We start from the raw sequence: 16,815 nt of genomic DNA, 5'->3' as shown, positions 1-16,815 counted from the left end.
ACAACGAATAGTACGGGGATTTAAGGAAGCACAGAGATTACAATTAGGAACATCGTGGTCAAGGCCTAAACAAGTAATACAATATGAATGAAAATCTCTATGGGGAATCTGCTTTCCACAGGTAAGATAATCATTAACCTTTTTTAACATTCGGTAAGGCAAGAAAAGAGGATCCCCAATGGGGTATTTAGCTGTAGTTGACTTCAACTTTGTAGTCGGAAACAAAAAAGGTAAACTGCCAACCGGCACTCGTGCAAGAAATGCTTCTGCTTCGGGCTCCGCGGCAAGGAAGACTGAGGAAGTGACGTCAGCTGCCTTCTTTTGTATCAGACACCCTGACGTCTTTTACAACAGACAGCAGCCGATGTAATTTTTACTTACCTTTGAGATTCTGGCTGATCGACGGCTACCGGGAGCCAGATAACCCATTGGTTAGGACTGCAACAGTGAACCACAATGAACATCTACTTTTACAGTGGTAGTATTCTTTAGGTTCTAGCTCTTAAAATTCATAAGTCACAGTACATATAGTAACTATTACATTTGTAATACTTTGTAAACAACTTACAATATCTCAGCATCCACTCAATTTGTACACAGAGCAGCAGCAATTTGTTCATCCAGAGGTTTTATATAAGGCTAAGAGGTACTGTGTTACTTCGCTGTTGAGATATTTAAAAAAAATATGCAATTGAGTACAACTTTACTTGCACTAGACAAAGGCCAACTATCAATGCAAATGAGTTTGCCATTGTGTAACCTAAGATGAAAGCTTTTAATACCTTGTACATAGCATGGTTTTGGAATTAATATGATCATGCAATATTTGATGCCTACAGGGATCAGTGGGAGTTAAATGCAGATACACCTGGAGGCATCACTCAGATGTAATGAGTTAAGTAAGCATGGCAGAAAGGAGACTTACAGAACATAATTGACATGCAATCTTCAATTATGGTTTCAATTCAATTTTTCTTTTTACTTTTATTACTTAGTTTGCTAGGAGTGTGTTGAACAATAAGTTTTTGCTATGAAGTACTGATAAAGCTGGCAACAAAATAAACAGCTGAATCTGGATAGCAGTGGGTGAGAATGTTGCTTGGGAGCAACTGAAATCTGCAATTCAATGAGTGCCAAATTGCATAATTACACTTTCACTGAAGTTACTGTTGCCCTGAACTCAATGCTAGTCATTTATTAAATTGCAATAGGAGAATAAAAGAGTTGGGGAAGGAATGTGCTCATGTACTGATGGGATTAGAACTGGTTACAGAATAAGAGCAGGAAGATATAGCATATTAGAAAAACACATCTGTAATGGGATGCCTGACAAAAGGAGGAGATGACTGGGTTACACAGATCCAGGAAAAATAGGAGAGCTGGATTAGTTTGCATGAAAGATAGATTAAAAGTGAGGATGCTCTTAGAATATTGTTCAGCTGTAATCACTGCACTTGGAGAAAACAAAGGCATATTTTGGTTCATTTCAAAATGTTTTTCAGATTTTGATGTTGCTTTGAAGATCTGGGCAGACTTACAAAATTGAGAAGAGACGTGATTCTTGAAAATGACTACTGTATTCAGATTAGAAAAAGGTACAATTCTTTTTTGTCAAACTGAGGAAGTTAATTTCATATGCTGTAAGCAGTTATGTTCAGGGTTTTAATTTCCTAGAAGCCGAGACCTCTAAAGACTCTCTCAAAGCACATAACACTGCTTAAGAATACCATCACACTCTGAATGGTGAGATGATCTCAGAGTGGCAACAGACTTTGCCTTAGGGAGACTCCTCAAAAGATGCACTTTTTATTAGATTTAGAGCACTTAGAAAGTCTGTCAAGAGGATTTTCCAATATTTACAGCTTGTATAATACAGTGACAAAATGTTGCACAGTCTACAGTGAAGTGCAACAGGGCTGACATGGAGAGGCATGTCGCTGATAACTGGTATACAAATGTTTCTAAAGGCATTATCTTACTATGTAATTAAGCGTAGTTGCAATGTATTGAAATAGCTGTGGACTGCCCAGCTCTGAATGAGGGAGGAGGCTGTTTTAATCTCTCTAGTAGCCCCCTGCCCATCGCCAGTTCTGTCAACCTTCCCTACATTATATCCATTCTAAGACTGGGGCTGGCCTGGAACATAAGCCCATTCTGGGGGATTGTGTCACTGACCGTTTTCACCAGGGGAATTTTTAATTTATGATCTACTTCTTGATCCCCCCTCTCCGCATTCTCCTATCATGTCTGAGGGCTACTCCCTTCTATGGACCACACACTCACAGACATACACACCTCCCTGCAGGGAATGCCTAGACAAATGCAGTCACCTCTCTTCCCTGGGATGGTCCCACCATACCTCCCTGCCAGTGCCTCAGATGCAACTGAAACTTTGTTACCCAGACCAGGTTGAGGCTTTATCCCCTCGATGTCACAAGTGCTGTCAAAGATGAGAATATTGTTGAGGGTAAACAGTGCAGTTTTATTTGGCTGATTGTTTCAGTTACTATACTAGGTAATGCCCCTTACAAAGTTGGAACCAACCATAGGTGGGGCGTAACAGTGTAAACATCTAGTTTCTATAACTGTTGGACAGCAAGTCTCATGCACTATTATCTAGTTACCTTAATTCTCAATTGATTAAGATTGTTACCCAATAAAGGGAGTTTTAGGAATATAACTGCTATAGCAGCAAAAAAAAAAAAAAACGTACTAAAACTAAAGTTTCCCCCAGCCACAAGTAATACGAACAACAGAAAATAGGCAAGGAATACACCATGCAAGTCTTTTAATAAAACCACAAAACACAAAGATTGAGCAGAGCTCTTTCTCTTAATTCCAGTATGTGTTTTTTGCTGCTGTTTTTGGATTGTTTTCTTCGTCTGGAACACATTTGTAGAATCAGCCTGGTGTATTTGTTACTTCAAAGACCAGGAGTGGTACCAATACTACTTCCAAGAGACTACAGAAAGTACAGTTTTGTACCTACCATAAATGTAGATGTCCGAACTGGATAGCATCTGCAGTCATAACAACTGGGTTGTCCTGTCGTCAGGCAGCCCTTCGGTCGGCCGGATTCCAAAGTCTGGGTCCGGCTTCGGCTGATGTCGCACTTCACCCGACGTCATCTCTGCTGGTCTTCGGGTATAAAGGCATCAGCCGACGCCATTTTCCTCAGTGTTTCTTGCCCCAGATGCCAGTTGCCCTCTTGGAAGGCTAAATTTTGGATAAATGCCAATGTTTCCAAAAAGATAGAAGGCAAACACAAAAAATAAGCATGTATGTACATATATACAAACAAATACACCATAAGAGACTCCCCCTCCCCAGCTAGCTATTAGGAGGATAAATACCCTAGGAGTACCACAGAGGGGAAGGAGGGAGGGTAATCCTGACTGCAGATAATATTCAGTTCGGACATCTACATTTATGGTAGGTACAAAACTGTACTATGTCCTTCATGGATGCATCTGCAGTCATAACAACTGGGTAGAATACCATAGCCAACTAGGGGAGGAGGATGATAAAATTATGGTGTGGTTAGGATCCCTTGCAATACAGCAGTGGCAAACCCTGCTCGGGATCTAGAATATAGAGGTAAATTATAATGCTTGGCAAATGTATGCACGGAGGTCCAAGTAGCCGCCTCAATAATGTCCTTGGTTGCCACTCCTCGTAAGAAAGCTGTGGTAGTGGCTGTAGCCCTTGTAGAATGAGGCCTTATGTTCTGTGGAATTGGTTTTCCATGGAAGGAGTAACAAAATCTTATGCAATTTCCTATCCATTTGGAGATTGTCTGTTTGGAAATTGCTTTTCCTTCCCTCCCTGTTGCATAGGCTACCAAAAGCTGGTCAGTTTTTCTGTTACTTTTGGTTCTGTCCAGGTAGTAGCGTAGCTGTCTATGTACGTCCAAGGTATGCAGCATTCTTTCCCCTCCGTTTTGTGGATTGGGAAAGAAGGTAGGTAGGTGGATTGCCTGGTTTAAAGACACTCTGGATACCACCTTAGGCATAAATGTAGGATTAGTTCTCATGGACACCCTATCTTTATGGAAGATTAGGAAGGGTTGTACTGCCATTAAGGCCTGTAGTTCCGAAACCCTCCTTGCTGAGGTAATTGCCAGTAGGAAAGCAGTTTTCCATGATAGGTGCTGTAGATCTGCTGTTGCTGCTGGTTCGAACAGAGGGAGTGTCAACTTTTCTAGCACAAAGTTCAAGTCCCATGCTGGTAATGGTGGTTTCCTTGGAGGTTTTACATTCTTGATCCCTCTGAGGAACTGCCTGAGTAGAGGATGTGAAAAGACAGGTGGATCAAAGCTGTATTCTGCTGAAATAGCTGATGCATGTATCTTGATGGAGGAATAGGACAGGCCTGTATGTAAAAGCTCTGCCAAATACTCCAGAATGTTTGCAATATCTATATTCAACACATCTTTTCCTCTTTCAGTACTCCAAATGACAAACATTTTCCATTTTCCTGCATAGTTCCTTCTTGTTGAAGGTCTGCGGGCTTCAAGGATAATGTCTTTAACCCTTTGGGAAAGATCTGGCTTAGTTGCTGCTATGTGATGTTCCAGGCAGTCAGCTGCAAAGTTTTTAGGTTTGGATGCATGATGCTGCAGTTGTTCTGAGTTAACATCAAAGGCATCAGGGGTATTGACCACATTTTCTCCCGAGACATGCTCCTCAGCAGTGGGTACCAGTGTTGTCTTGGCCAGTTCGGAGCTATCAGGATTATCCTTGGACATTCCTCTTTGATTTTCAGTAATACCTTGTGTATCAAGGGAAGAGGTGGAAATGCATATGCTGTCAGACCTGTTCAGCTGAAGGAAAGAGAATCCACATTCCATGCAAGTGGGTGGAATGTCCTTGTGCAGAATTTTTTGAGCTGGTGATTGAGAGGGGAAGCGAATAGATCTATTTGTGGCATTCCCCATTTCTTTGTGATGGTCTTGAAGATGTCTGGGTGTAGCATCCATTCGTGAGCATCCGAGGTGGTTCTGCTTAACATGTCTGCTAGGGTGTTCTCTTTTCCCGGTACAAATATTGCCTGTAACTGGATGTTGTAGCCGAGAGCCAGATTCCAAAGGTCCAAAGTCATTCTGCATAGGGGGTATGAATGAGTGCCTCCCTGTTTGTTGATGTACCACATGACTATGGTGTTGTCTGTCCTTATCATCAAATGGCCTTCTTTGAGGAATGGTCTGAATTTTGGATTGCCAGTTTTACTGCCAGCATTTCTTTTGGTTTATGTGCAAGTGCAGCTGGTCCTGAGTCCACAATCCTTGCACGCATTTGTCCAGCATGTGCGCCCCATCCTAGGTCTGAGGCATCTGTTGTGATGGTTTGGCTTGTTCGAAACTTGTGGAAGGGTAGGCCTGGGTTTGACTGGCATGCTTGGGCCCACCAGAGGAATTCCTGTTTTAGGCATGGGATTAATGGTATTTCTGCTTCTAGGCTGTGCCTGTGTTGAGACCATAAATTCTTTAGGTACCACTGTAGTTTTCTCATATGCAGTCTGGCATGTGGTACCAAGATTATGCATGATGCCATGAAGCCCAAGGCCTGCAGAACTTTTCTTGCTGTTAGTTTGTTTTGTCTTGTTAATGCCAAGAAGTAAAGAGGGAGTTCTTTTTGTTTTTCTGTAGTTAGGAATGCCATTTGTTTTACTGTGTCCAATTCCGCGCCCAAGAATGTTCTTGTCTGGGATGGTATCAGCCTTGACTTTTGTAAGTTGACTGTGTATCCCAGGGCTTGTAGCAAGTAAATGACCCTTTGTAAATCTGTTGTCAGCTTGCTTTTGTTGTCCGCTTGTAGCAGGCAGTCGTCCAGGTATGGATAAATTTGGATTCCCTGTAGTCTGCAGTGAGCGATTACTGATGCCAGGCATTTTGTGAATACTCTGGGCAGTAGATAAGCCAAAGGGCAATGCTGAGAATTGATAATGCTCTGATCCTGCAAGAAATCTGAGGTATCTTCTGCAATTGGGTCGAATGGGGACGTGCAGGTATGACTCCTTGAGATCTAGAGTTACCAGCCAACACTCCTTGCCCAGCATGGGAAGAAGTTGCTGTAGGGTCAGCATTTTGAATTTTGGGACAATGATATATGTGTTTAAGATGGACAGGTCGAGAATAGGTCTCCAACTTTTCTCTTTTCTTGGTACTAGGAAGAGTCTGGAGTAGAATCCTTTGCCCTGTTCTGTTATTGGTACTCTTTCCACAGCTCTCATCTTGGATAATTTGGTTATCTGCTGTAGAGCTTCTATCTTTTGATTTGGAGGCAGGTTTGGCATTCCTCTTTTTACTGGCAAGGTGTGGAAGTGGAACCGGTAGCCTTGGTCTATGGTTTGCAAAATCCACTTGTCTTTTGTGATATAGTGCCAATTTTTCAAAAATGAGGCTAACTTTCCGCCTAATGGTGCTGCTATTTGCTCCCTGGTAGGCGGAGTTAGAGTCAAGTCACTGTGATTGTCCTGTTGCAGTGGCAGTGGTTGTGTCTGTGCCTCTTATTACCTTGCCACTGTCGTCCTCTGTAGGCACCTCCTCTGGGTTGATTTCTGCCTCTGGATCATCTGTTTCTGCCCCTTTGGGATCTTGTGGAGTCAGGAAAGGACCAATTTTTGGCAGGCCAGTTCCTGCTAAACCTTGGGGGCTGAACCTGTAAGAAATCTTTAACTGTCTGTACAGATTTTGCCTTTTCTTCCATTTTCTTCATTACCTGTTGGGCAGGTGTACCAAATAAACTGGCCTTATCCATGGGAGCATCTAATAGCTTTGCTTTAACATGATCCGGTAAGACCTGTTCTTTCAGCCATGCATGTCTTCTTATCACTGTGCCAGTCATGGCTGATCTAAATGAAGCCTCCAGTGCATCATAGCCACATTTTAAGGAATGGTTACTAACCTGTTGTATGTTATTTACCATTTCTAATACATATTTCTTGTCTAAAGATTCATCAGAGGATACTTTCTTAGTTAACTGATCAAGCATAAACTCTTGGTATTGGATCATGTGAAATTGACAGTTTAAAGCTCTAGCTGAGAGAGTAGCAGAGGTGTAAACTTTTTCCCCATCTGTCTAAGGACCTGGATTCCCTTTCTGAAGGAATAGGGTTTTCTGCTGTGGTCGAGGCTACTGCCTTAGGCCCCTGGGAAATAGTTTCGGGGTCTGCCAGTGGGGCCTTGTATAGGTGGTGATGAGTGTCAGGTACCCTGTAATATCTATCAGGTTTGGCAGGGGCAGGAGGTAAAGAATCAGGAGCAGTGCAGACATCATTAAATGCGTCATCCACAACAGGTAAAACAGGAGGTATAGCTAAGGGCCTATGTTGTGGTAAGTGTAGGAAGGTCCTAAGCCTTTTTTTTGAGTCTGAGAAATCTTGTCCCTGCCATTGGAATTGTTCTCTCATGGCATGCAAGGTTTCCCCAACGGAAAATTCCTCTGGTGGAGAGGCAGCTGGAATGGATTCTTCAGCATCGGAGTCTTCATATGTAGAAAAAGGGTCCTCTGGCTGTTCTGAAATGTTGGAGTCATCCGCAGAAGCCTCAGAGGACACTGGCTCGGGGGGCTCTGTCCTAGGTCTCTTTTCAGGGGGCTGAGAGGCCCTGTCTGGGTGAGATTGGGATCCCCTAATTAAGGATATTAAATCTTCTGCCAGAGTAAGCATTTGTGAACTAGAAGTGGGCCTGTGTGAGGGAGGTTTAACAGGCACTGCCTTAGCAGATTTGGCTGCTTTGGCCCTGGCAAAGGCCTTGATAGACATGGCTGCAGGGGGTCTAGCAGCACCACGTGCTGGGGTAGAGACATCCAAAGGGATGGTGTCTGATAAGTCAGTAGAAACCACGGGTGTAGGCAAAATTTCTGAGGCCGATTCAGGTAAGGTAGCAGGAGCCTCAGTAGTAGCCATGGATTCGGCTGGAGATTGACCAGTTTTCTCGGTTTCGGCCGAAACAGAGACACACGCGGCTTGCTTCACCAAGGTTTCGGCCGAAACCGCGGACCGCGAGTGTCGGTCTTTTTCCTTGCGTTTTTTAATAATTTGGGTAGTCGGAGGATCCGACGGCATAATATATGCAAAGTCTGAGCCGAAAAACTGTTCAGCAAACTCCGACCGACGCCTTAGCGTTCGTCGGTTGAAGGAAGCGCAGGCCGAACAGGCTGCTACGTCGTGGTCTGGGCCTAAGCAAGGCAAACAGTAAGAGTGGAAATCTTTATGAGGTATTTGTTTCCCACAAGTTAAACAGTTATTGACTTTTTCTGACATCGGCTGAGGCAAGAAAGAGTCCCCAACGGGGTACTTAGCTTTTAGAAGTCTTCGAAGTAGTATTCGGTAGTAGTAATCTCTGGATCTGACCGACCGGCACTTGCGAACAGCTTCTGCTTCGGGCGCCATGCGGCAAGAAAGACTGAGGAAAATGGCGTCGGCTGATGCCTTTATACCCGAAGACCAGCAGAGATGACGTCGGGTGAAGTGCGACATCAGCCGAAGCCGGACCCAGACTTTGGAATCCGGCCGACCGAAGGGCTGCCTGACGACAGGACAACCCAGTTGTTATGACTGCAGATGCATCCATGAAGGACATCATACTGAATGCTGCCAATAACCCTCTTCTAGTTTATATTAGCGAAAGGTGAGCTGCTAAAATAAGATCCTTGATGTACAAGACGGAACAATTTAAAAAGCTGCAGTTGCAGGGGTACAGTTTTTGTGCTTATCTTGAGTTGGGCATACTTCCGAGGGGACTGTATATTACTAAAATGCCCACATATGGCAATAAATACAGTGTATTATTACAGAAGTGGCAAGAATTGAATCTTAAGTTGAGTGCGGATTATATGCGCTTAATGAATATTTTTTTTGTTAACATTGAGGTCAGTTTAAAAGAAGAAATTGAGACTATTGAAGATGAACCGATTTGTTCGCCCCACTTTAACTTAGTCACAGTTGATTATAATAACATGATTGATAAGATTCAAGTGTTTGAAGAAAAATTAATTTTGTTACAAAAACAAACTTATTTGTGATCTGAATGGCTAAGAGGCAACAGGTTTTTTATTGGCCAAAGAGACAGGGTAATACATCTACCAATAATCTGTCTCGTAATGTCATAGCCATGTCCCCTGACTTAAATATTCCATCTACGTCTTCTCTAGGAGCAGAATGGAATAGCAAGCAGCTAAACGAGGCTGTGGCTGCTGCTCGCGTTACTCTGACCAAATGTGGCTTGGCAGTTACTGATTTGGATGCTTTCACAAATAATAGTAGTGAAGAACTTGTTGGAACACTAAAAGGGCCTTCTGTTGATGTAGCCAATAATGGAACTGTGCCCATTACATCCACCAGTTCGTCTACATTTACTGCTTATCCAACTACAGGCTTTTTAGAAGCAACTCGTGTGCAATTCCAACTTCCAATAAAAATTTGAGAAGACCCAAGAGGAAGAAGCAAAACAAGACAGTGACTGGATTCAATGGGACAGAATGGTCAAATTATCAGACAGAAGAAAATGAATTACAACAAGGTAGGCCCAATCACAAGAAGTCGGACAGTATTACAATAAATGTTTGTAGCAATGTTGTGAACCTTTCAAAACATGCTTTTAGTGAAGCAGAGTTATTCTTGTTAAATAAAGGCTTAACTTTTGTTCCCTCCCTTCAATGTAATATTAATGCAGCCTTAACAGAAATGAGGTTATTTGCTAGAAATGTAGATTTGAAATTGTTGTTTAAAGATGTTGCTGACAATGAAAATTCTAAGTTAAAAAGATCTAGCACATTTATACCTATACATACACCTACTGTTAAAGCTTTTTTAGAAATGTGTGAACAGGATGTATATAAGATTTTTTCAAGAAAATGGAGGTTCTAAATTTTATAATTTGAGCTCAGATGAAAGAAAAGCCTTATGCATATTATGCTCAAGTGAAGTTATAATTAAATCAGCAAAGGAGGTAAAATTGCTGCAATGGGAGTTGAATGGTATAATAATTTGATGAGTGACTTATCTGATTTGCAAACATTTAAGCATGTAAATGTCTCTGTAGCTAATAACATGATTTATAGGGTCAAAGAATTTGTATATGGTTTATTAATGGATTGTGATTTAAATCCTGATGAATACAATTATCTTTACATTGCACATCCTGTCATGCCCTTTTATTTATGGTCTACCTAAAATATATACAAATTTGAATTTACCACCTATGAGACCTATGGTGGCTGGAAGTAAATGGGCAACAGTAGCAATATCCAAGTACTTGAAGAAACAACTTGCACCTTTTTTTAAAGTTCAGCCCTGCTTTTATTAAAGATACAAATGATTTTTTGTATGCTTTGAAAGTATGGTCTGAAGTTAATGAACCAAATGATTTGTTATTAGGTACTTTGGCTATTAAATTGCTGTTTACGGTGATACCAAATGATTTGGGAGTACAATACATTAGAGAATATTTAAATATACATAGATTGCAACAAGTGAGACAGAACTTTTTTGTTTTGTTAAAGATTATCCTAGAAAATAATATGTACAATAATGAGCTGTACCATCAACAAATAGGTGCAGCAATGGGTATGCCGGTTGCAAACATGTACGCTAATTTAGTCCTAGCTAGATGGGAAGAACAGTACATTTTTGAAAGTATTAATCCTATAACATATAAAAATTGTAATCTTATGTTTTTCAAGTATATTGTTGACATTTGTTTTGCTTTGTAAAGACACTGCAGACAAGTTGAGTGCATATGTTAGCTCTTTACATGATAATACACAATTTCTTACTTTTGATTTGAATTATGATACCGTTAAGGTTAATTTTCTATTACAGGTAATTGTTTTAATACAACAATAATTAAGAAAAATGTGCAGGCTACACATTATGTACATTCTCAAAGTATACATCCTGAATATACTTTTAAGGGTATTGTATACAGTCAATTTTTACGAGCTAGTAGATTAAATACTAATGATGAAGAATTTCATCATGAGTTAGATTACATGATTTGAGATTTCCAACAGAGAGGGTATAATGAGAATTTACTTTGGGAGATGAGACGTATAAGTAAACGTACAGATGTGGGGAGACCATATTTGAGAGCTGGTGCCATAGATGGTAATCAGACAACAATACTGATAGAATATCATCAAAAAGACCTGTTAGATATTTACTGAAGTATAATAGACATACACACTCTATTAAATAAATTATTAAGAAATATTGCCTATTCTGACATTTAATATGGAGGTTAAGAATATTACTGGAGTTAAACCTATGTTTGCACATAAGAGAAAAAAAATCTTTATTATAAGGATATGCCACGTGATGTAAAATCATTATCTATAGCCTCTAGGGGGACTCATCCCTGACATCATTGTACTTATTGTAATGTTAACACTGATTTGATATTTCAACATCCTATTTCTAAACTCAATTTTGAGTTTAGAATATATGCTACTTGTCAAACTGAAAATGTGGTATACCTCGCAAACTGTGTAGCCTGTCCATGCTTTTATACAAGTAAAACTAATATGAAGTTAAAACAAAGAATTTGTTTGTATCTGTCAGAAATACGCAGAGGTGTTGATAATAATGCATTATTTAAATATTCAGTTGATGGGTAATTCTCATAGTTTTAAATTTCGTTATTCAAGTAATAAGTGTAGGTAGACGAGGGGGAGAGATTAAGCTTCCTACTGAATTAGCTGAATGTAAGTGGATTGATAATTTTAGAGCGTTTAAGGGTCCAGGATAAAATAGTCAGAATAGCCTCAAACCCATACTTAAATTTAAGCATGTTGTACATTAAGGGATATATATGATTACATCTATGTTTTTTGTATTCTCTAGATTTATTCTTCATATATTTAGTGTTACTGGGCTGTATTAGTATTTATGTGAGCAAGTCTTTGTGTTTGTATTTTTATGCTATTTGTAAATGGTCAAAAATTTTCTGAAGAGCCCTTGTTAATTAATTGTTATCATGAGTATGATAGTGTGGATTTTTATTGGCTAATAATTTGCATATATACGACTATTTACTTAGCTTTTATTATGCATTGAGAAAGATCTTTGCTCGAAAGCTTTGCGTTTTGTGGTTTTACTAAAAGACTTAAAGCGGTGTATTCCTTGCCAATGTAACTGTTTTAGTGACTATTTGGTATATATGTCACTCCATTACCTTGTTTATGATGGTTTCAGTTTCTTCTCTTCCTGAAATCTGTATTTATCAAATCAAGTTTGGCCATTTAAACTAAACAAAAGCACTGTGTGTATTAAATGTATTACAGATTTTATTTATTCCATTTAAAATTGTATTACTGCGCATATCGTCAAAATACATTAAATGGCAGATGCTGCATCAGAGTTGGGAGAACCACTGAGCACCTAGTACATTTTGTTATTAATGGGTAACTTTGCAGACAAGATTCCAGCTGATGTGCAGAGTATGTAGATATAGATACACACTAAAAACTGCAAGAAAAACCCAGCCAAGGTAGAGTTTTTAATGTGTGATACCTTAAACCTCCTGTAATGGAGGTCCATGGGATATATGCAAATGACTCCATAAAGAGAGTGATTCAGCTACAGGGCTTCTGAATGCCCATGACTTTACTTTTAAGTTTTTATGAATACATTCACACCAATGAAGGCAAACCCCACTAGCTGTGGACATGCATGTTTTGGCTTTCTTATTAACCTCATTGGCACAGCATAAGTGGATAGTTTGGCTATACTTCGGAAACACAGGGTCTTTAAATGTAGCTGAAATGTCCTCAAGGGGTCATTTGTATATATTCCAAGGGCCTCCATTACAGGAAGTTTAAGGTATCACACAGTGAAAATGTTTTTTTTTTCTTGAAGTTTTTACTGAATGGTTTGTCTGTATGTGACCTTTTTAACCTTTTGTATAATCACACGCATACATTCTGACTCAATTAGGATGCATTTATTCAAGTTGATTTTTTTAACAGAAGCAATGAATGGTCATAGTGAAGGAGTTTGTATTATAGAACTTTAAGTTTACAGTATTTTAATTTTAGGATGCTTGGACTTGTGTGTTTATACTTTATGACAGGTTATCTTGGAAAACCTTTCTAGAGGTTAGCTGCATGGGATTTTTGTAGTAGATACTGGCAGAGTTCTATTTAAGTATTAATGGGTCAACTAGTCCAGCAAAGAATAGAATAAGGTTAATTTGAGGAAGTTACATCATTGAGTTGTAGCTTTACAAGAAACAATGAGCAGAAGCATAAAATGTTAAACAGGTCACTAGATTGGCCTTATATTTTATACTGCCAAGAAAGAGGATGCTACTGTAATTTCCAAATCTCTAGTGATGATAGATGACACTGTAATGGATTAACAGGGCTGCTATGCTGGTAGTAACAGGACTCCTTGAAGAACTTTACATTATACATTAATTTACTACCAGGTACTGGAGAGAGATAGAGTTTTACTAATGATCAAGGGAGATGGATAGCATTTCAGAAAGGCCTTGCTTTATATTGTTTATATTTGGATGAATGGAATATAGTAATGAGTGTCACAGAAATTAGAGGTGGTCCTAGGGCTATATGAACATAAAGACTGGGAAAATATGCAAGCACTTTTGTGCAAATTTGATGGGACTTACTGATGTTTCCAAAACTAAACAGAGGGGCTCACAGTATACTTTGTCCTACATGTAGATGTATGTTTACATGAATAATAAGGTTTATATTACAAGACACACACATTTGGTTAAAGCTGCAAAGATTCACTCTATAGTAATGTGTAATTATGCACCCTCAAAGTGGTTTAAGTTTATTTTTTTGGGGAGGTAGGTAAAGCATGTATGGAGAAACATTGGCATTTCTCAACCAGTGATTTAAAGAAGTGTTTTGTGAGTTGTGTAAACAACAAACTGAAACCTGACTAAATGGAATGTAAATTGGTTAGCAATTAATTGTACTGAATTTGAATAAATTTAAAGAAAAGCTGAGGCAGGAGGCAAAAACAATTTCATTGGGAAGTGAGACAGGAAGCTTAAAATTCACAAGAGCTGAGCAGTGGTCTTGTGATGTGGAAACAGATATGTTGGGAGAAATAGAGTGAAGCAAAAAATTGGACCCATATCAGATAGGAAAATGTTCTTTAAGAAGCTTTGAAGTATATTTATTCTAATTCCTCAGAGTACCAGAAAACCAAAGTAAGTAAATTAAAATAAATGTAACAGCAGGTAACAGTGGGCTTAAATGACAATGGAATAATTCAAAGCTCCAGTGATGACCGCGGTGATGTTCTGTGACTATCAGAATCTGTTTACTGCCCAGAGGATGGGGTGAATATAGAGAAGTACTTCAATTACTGAAGTGGTTTGGAGTGGTCACATTTGACTAGAAAACAAGAAAAAATGGCAATGGACAATCTAACTCGGGAAGAATTAGAGGCAATGCAAATATTGACACAAGGAGGGAAAAATAGGCAGCGACAGGATACAACTGAAATTTGGAAAATTAATATGGAAAAAGTTTTTCTAAATCTGGATAACCTGTTTAACCACATTTTGTAGGAAAACAAGATAGCTCAACTCTTAAGGGCAGGAGTTTAAGCTTGGCTTCATCTCCAGGGCCCATTTCTATTTTAAATCAGGATTGTATGTTTATGTCCATTATTGAGACCAGGCTAATTAGCAATGCACCACAGCTAAATCAGCAATGTGAATTTGCTGCTGGAAGGCAGACTTCTGATATTTTGAAAAATTATTGCTAATGAAAAGAGCTTAAAAAGAACAAAGGGATTTGATGATACCAAGCTCCGATTATGAAAATGTTATTATAGAAGTCCAATTTTGTTGATTTGATTAAGGCAATCACATTATCCTCAGCTATGGCAAATATTGATACTGGAGCTGTCGCTGCCTTTCAAACTGAGGTAAAGATACTTTTGCCCATTGTCTTTGATCAAGTTCACTATTTTTCTTGCACCTTTGGCAAAAAAGGTCAATCCAACCTAGACAAGGATGCAATAGAAGGGGAAAAAAAAGTTAAAAACATTAATTTTTGCAGAGGTAATGAGTGGATGAGGAGGTGGCATGCCTTTTTGACTGGGAAGTCAAGCTTGGCTATAAAAGAAAAACACAAGGTCAATTGTACATAAGCAGACGTCAGAAATTTGAGGACTGGAATTGCATATTTATGAGAGAATATATATACAAGTATCTAGGAATGTAGTTAGGAAATAAACTTGAAGACTCTGGTAACACTTACGATGACTTAAAAAAATGGAAAGATAAGAGAGCACAAAGCAAATGTTTTGGATGCCCTTCCTGTTGCATTTCAGTCCATCCTAGCAGATGTTCCTAATTTACACAACTGGTAAAAATATGATGAGGGATTTAATGGTGAAAAGTTCAGATGTCTTATGAGAAGTTTGCACTCAGAGAAGGAAGCATATGGACTGACTGTATCCAGTCCTTACTTTATTACGAGGTTGTACAAGTTACAATATTGTAGTTGTTAACTATGACAGCATATGATACTTAATGGAAGAGGCTGACAAGTTTGACTAGCATTAATATTGAGATGTTTGACAAGATAGCTATTTGAATATAATACAGAAAAAGAATGCATCTCCCATGTGGGACGAAACAAGCTGCAGGGATTTTGAGGAATATTATGGCTATGCCAGAGATTAATCCATAGATGAATTTGTAGATAGCCATCAGTAATAGCAAAGCAGAACTCCAAGGGAAGATGGGTTCAAGGATGTTGGAAATAACCAATATAATAATTTGGAAACTTTTGTTTTAATTCTAGATAATTTGTGCTAGCTAGCTTCATCTGTCCTAGTAGCAGCATGGTGTGCCTCATAAGCCAGAGTTCATCTTTCTGTGAAAATCTCTGATCTGGTTATGTCCCTGCTGGATGGGGTTATCTGCTGCCGCTGCTAGGACTGGAAAAGTTTGAGAGATAGAAGGGAGAGGACTGCAACGCCACCAAAGTCACCCACAGAGCAGTGTAATGCACTTGTACTGGTGGCCTTGTTGCAATGAGGCATGGACCAAGTGCCTCACTACCCCATCTTAATACAGCTATGCTTGCTGAAACCCACCCACATGCACAATGCAATTGCCATACTGAGCACCAGCCTCCACCAGAACTTCCAAGAATGGATAGTCTTACACCAGCACAGCATTCTAGACCCTCACCCACTAAGAGTAGTGCACTTACTCTCACTGTGGTTCTATTCCTCCATGCCAGTTGCAAAAGCCACCTGAGCCACTAATCAAACAGATTGCCTGGGCCACCATCAGAACTTCATCCTTATGTCAAAGCAGCTAGTTACTAGCTGTGGTACCTGGACCCAACTATGGCAAAAATGTGGCCTGTCTGTACCAAGGATAGAATGCGATTCTTGTTGACTGGTTAGGCAAGCTTGGAGCTTTGGCATGTACCTAACCATGCATATCCAACAACTGGAACATCCACAGAGGTTCCCTATTAAAATAATACAGGTCATAAGTAATATGTCCTATGCAGACCGCCTCAAGGCCCCTATGCCTGCATTCTGTCTCCTACAGGCTTTTGAGGGGAGATCTATGCCTGGCATACAGGGCATTGCCAGACCCCACTCTGATGGACTTCCTGCACATCCACAAAACAAACAGTACCACAATTACCCGTTCTAAAGACTTAAACCTTGCCTGTGATATAAATAGGACCTGCTGGATAGATAGTTATGTATCCCAGAGACTACCCAGTCTATGGAACAGGTTCCATATCCATATGAAGTAGAGTTCCTCCCTAACCCAATTCAAATGCAGCTTGGACAACTGGA

Source organism: Protopterus annectens, chromosome 1.part2, assembly GCF_019279795.1.
Source record: "Protopterus annectens isolate FY-2018-M chromosome 1.part2, PAN1.0, whole genome shotgun sequence".
NCBI lineage: Eukaryota > Metazoa > Chordata > Ceratodontiformes > Protopteridae > Protopterus > Protopterus annectens.
Note: the sequence above shows the minus strand (reverse complement) of the source record.